The following is a 4,879-nucleotide window of genomic DNA, read 5'->3' as shown; positions in this document are numbered from 1 at the left end:
ACATGTGAGATACACCACAATATGAACAAACAGAATACAGGAAATGATAAAAACCAGAGCAGGCCCAGCGTACATCAGAGAAGGGAAACAACTGACAAGCTTTTAACCATTCAAGTGAGAGGTGTATCACTCTGATCTTCTATAGTCATCTCTCCAAAGGGCTCTGTTTGGTAGCCAGTTTATTCTCACCCTTCTGTTACGGATCGACGGACAGCACCAGAGGTTTATTTCCTGCGCAGGCCTCCCATAGGTATCGTGGGCTCCCACTGTCATCCATAGCCTTCTGCAAAACAGAGTCTCACAATTAATTTAGGCTCTCACACTGTTCCTCCCTTCAGCTTCAGGTTATGTGACTTACAAGTCTTCAGTCACTGATGTTGGGGTGCTTCTTCCATGAGGACTTAGTTGACATCTCACTTAGATGGCTGCTTGTTTGGAAACAGGCCTTATGACCCCAGATGCTATTTTATCTGATAGCTGGGCACCATCTAATGTCTTTGCCACACTTTATTATAGCATTCATATCTTCTTTGTTCCTTTCCTGAGGGTGAGCATTAAGAAGGGCCATGATGTAAGGACTAATTGTTCTTAAATTGGAGCCAGGATTTAGTGTGAACCAAAAGCTTATTGTTTGCTTTCAAAACCTCCTTATTTGTGGTAGAGAGTCTTACAATCATTTCCCTGGGGCATAAAGATCTTCCATCAATATTGTCATTGATTAGCCCCTTCTACTAATTTTTTAAAGCACTGTTGAGAGCGGGATATTAGGCCAATTTAGCCTTACACCATATCACAGCACCCGAATTGTTGACTTTTAGAGAAGCCTACACTTGTTCTTCCCTGACCCCATTTTAGAGATAAGGCTTGCTTCTTTCCATCCCCTTATCATGTGAGCAAGCGTTCAAGAGAGGGTACTCAAGAGGTTACTTCGAAAATTAGACATATTCCAGTGTGAGGTACCTTCTACCGTTATACCAACAAAAGTAGCTAAACGCAGGCGTAGATTTTAGGTAAGGAGACCCGTTCCTTCTGTCACCATTGTTGTGATTGCGTGCCACCATGCTGTTCTGACTCCTAGTCGATCAATGCACAAGGGCAGGAAGCGCTTCTAGTCCGACCCCACCCTTATGATCATCGTTACGCTTGAGATCACGGCTATGTCTGATTGTTGCGGCCACTGTGCCAATCCATGTTCTGGTTTGTCTGTCTGTCTGTCTGTCTGCCTATCTAGCTATCTATCATCTCTCTTCTGAGCATGCCCTTAAAAACTGCAGAGGTGAAAGCAGCTCAGCGGTCCCCAACACACCAGATGAAGACCACTAAACCCACTCACTGTCTTGAAGTCAAGTCCTACTTTCACCAACCCGTCAGGGCAGAGTAGTCCTGCTCCACGGGTCTTCCACGGTGGTAAACACTTGCTGAGGCAGACTCAGCCTCCCCTTCCTCCCAGAGAGCAGCCGCTGCATCCAAAGCACTAAGCTTTCAGTTAGCAGGCCGCTGCTCAACCCACTGTGCCACCAGGATCACGCCAGAAGAAAGCTCATTCAAAACTCACTGCCACCCAGTTGGGTCAGACCTGCAGCAGTCCTACAGGCCAGGGTAGAACTGCCCCTATGAGTTTCTGAGACTGTGACTCTTTGTGGGAGGAGAAAGCTTCGTCTTTCTCCCTCGGAGTGACTGGTGGTTTCAAACTGCTGACCTTGCAGCTAGCAGCCCAATGCGGAATCAGGGCTCCTTCCGATTTGGTCAGTCACCCGTCAACCAGTAAACCTCTTCTGTAACTTAAGGCAGAGAAACCGTCAGCAGCATCCAGGTTACTCAATTGTGTGGTTTCTGCCAACCTCTCAGTCTATATATTCTAGCCTATTCTACTGAATTTATTTCCATAATTTAATAGCCATTTTACCATCCAGAACAAAAAGTAGTCTTAATGGCAAAATAATAAAATGAAAAAGAATTGAAAGAGGGAAAAATAAACAGATACAAAACTACAATTCTACTCTACTGTTAATATGGTTTAAAATATTAAGTCAAATATAACTGCACAAATAAAAAATTTTGTAATCACAAAAATCAAGCCAGATTGTACCTTTTATGGCATATAAATAAATTTACGCCAGGTCAACTGGATTCATTTAGGAAAGCAAACAGCATGCTTTAATAGCACATAATAGTACTGACACAATCTTTTGTTTCTTTATTTACCTCTATTATAAAATGTCGTAGCAGACTTAGCCATTACCATTTTCTGCTTTCTCAAGGAAAAGATAATTTAGCTGCGTAAAGATATTAGGCTCCTGTGTATTGTTTTTCTTCATCTGGTATCCTCGATTCCCCCTCTGAACACTTGAGTGCTCGCAATCACCGCACAATGACACTCGCTAATAACAACTGAACTAAGGCACCCATCCTAATGCTCTGCGCCCCCCGATTCACCACAGCGAGCCCCAGCAATGTGGAGCAGGGTCCGCGTAAAGGCCGGTTCTCCTCCTCAACTCCATCTGCTCTTCTCTCCCCATGGAGCATCTGCTGTGAAGCATAACCCTGCAGAGTGTCTGTCAGCCCCAACTTGGGCCTTTCTGGCTCCCCACCCTTGAAATGTTCAGACCCTGAAATTACTAGTGCTCGATTTTACACGCTCAGACCCAAATAGCCTTTGGAACAATACTGGGTTTAGAGGAAACCGCTCTCCTTTCTTTTTCATCAGTGGTATTTTTCCTCTGACTGAAATAGTTGAGGTTACTGAGATTTCTCTGAAAGAAAAGCATATTTTGATGGTTCTGACTAGTGGAAAAGAAATGGTATCTTCTATTATAAAATAAAATTGATATGAATTAAAATATTGTTCACCATGGCAGAGTTTGGATGCTCCCTCAAAATATTTGGCTATAGAGAAAAATATTGCAAAATTTGAAGATCCTCCAATAGGTCTCAAGCTCAGAATTGCTTAAACCAAATTAAATCATGAATATGAGACGGGCTTTTCTCCGAGGAACACAGAGATGACTAAGCTATTGGAAGTCATTTTCCCCCTTTGTGGGCAAATCGTTTTGTCCCACGTTCAGCATCCAGGGGACTAAACTGTGGCTGGATTTCCCCACCACAATATTCTTCTTTAGTCTGTGATATTGTAAGAGATTCTACAACAGAGGCGAGAGTGCATATTTGGGCTTTAGAAGAAAAGACGTCTTTGTTCTCTTCAGTCACTCGTCCGGTTAAGTTGGTCCCATAAGAGTTACACCTGTGAACGGGGAAGGAAAAATAAATTCTAGGTGGAAACCATGTCACTGGATTATAGCAATCACAAATGTCCAATGACCAATGTCCCATCTCAGGGGTTGGGAGTGGCAACAGCGAAATCTTGTGATTTATCAAGCAGCTTTTCCTGGAGAGATTCTCTTGTTTAAAAGTAATATTTTGTTGTTTTAGACAAAACATTTTACGACAAGTTAAGGTTCTTGTAACAGATGTTATACCAATTGTGCTCTGCCATTTGGCATAGTTCTGGCACTGTGTCAGCACGCCCATGACTTGCGTTCTCTTTGTTCTCGCTCCATTTGTCTAGTGTCCTTCCCTCTTTGCCCTTTCATTGACACTTTTAAATAAACGTTGACTTTTCTTCTCACAAGTGATACTGTCTATTTTATGACTATAATTTCACCTTCAGAAGCAGATTAAATTCCAAGTTCAAATGCTTCAGTAGAAGCAGGAGTACATTAGTGCAGTAGTCTTGGTGCCCATCTGTTCACTAATAGTTCAGGGAGTCTGATTTTCTTTAGAAATGTTTGAGTGGCTTTTTCCCCTAACGTTTGCTCTCATTCTGTGTGGGGCATTCTATTGTGCCCTGGTCAGAATGGTGGCTAGCGGCAGCCAAGCACCATCCAGTTCTGATGTTAGGTGAGAAGAAGGGGTGGTTCATGAGGGCCATTACTCCAGTGATCTGGTTTCCCCTTAGAACCTTTGATATCCTTTATTCTCTCTTGTTCCTTATTCATAGAGGCCAACAGTATTGTAGAGGCCAATTCATAGACTGGCCGATTGTGATGGCTAGTCACAAGCTTTTAGGACACTGGACACTACTTGACAAGCCAGGATATAGAGAATTATCTTTGTAAACTACATTTTGCCTATTAACAAACTTCCACCCCCCCAAATATGGTCCCATCTTTTGATCTAGTAACCAAATCCATGAACTGTTTGGGTAGGTCTAGCAAACAACCACTTCTCTGTCAGATTGTCAGGTTGTGGTGACTTATATCTTGCTGTGATGCTGCAAGTTGTGCCACTGATATTTCAAATACTAGCAGGGTCACTCAAAGGAAACAGGGATCAGTGGAGCTTCCAGAAAGAGCAGACTATGAAGAAGGAATCATCTGCCCATTTCAGAGGAATTAGCTACTCAGAACCTATGGATAGCATCACAACAAAGTATATTGAAAGCCTCATTGTCAGAGATAGTGCCAGAAGAGGAGACCCTCAGGTTAGAAGGCCCTCAAAGGATGCCCGAGGAAAAGCTGCTCCTCAAAGCAGAGCCAACCATAAAGATGTGGATGGAGGACAGCCGGACGAGTAAGCCTTTGCAACTTCATTTTCTGTCAGGGATTTATCAAAATGAGAAGAAACCGATTCAAACATCAGTTACATAGAAATTGGAATGTAAAAAGTATTAATCTGGGGAAATGGGAAGTCATAAAAAATGAAACAAAATGCATAAAGATCAATATTGTAGGTCTTATTGAGCTGAAATGGATTGATATTGGCCACGGAGAATCAGAAAATTGTATGGTTTACTAAGCTGAGAAAGCAAAATCAAGAGGGACAGTGTCAAATTCATCATTAAAAAAAAGACATTTCAAGATCTATCTTGAAGCAAAATGTC

This window comes from Echinops telfairi, unplaced genomic scaffold (assembly GCF_000313985.2).
Source record: "Echinops telfairi isolate 266 unplaced genomic scaffold, ASM31398v2 ScPeMD7_4225;HRSCAF=4972, whole genome shotgun sequence".
Lineage (NCBI taxonomy): Eukaryota > Metazoa > Chordata > Mammalia > Afrosoricida > Tenrecidae > Echinops > Echinops telfairi.
Note: the sequence above shows the minus strand (reverse complement) of the source record.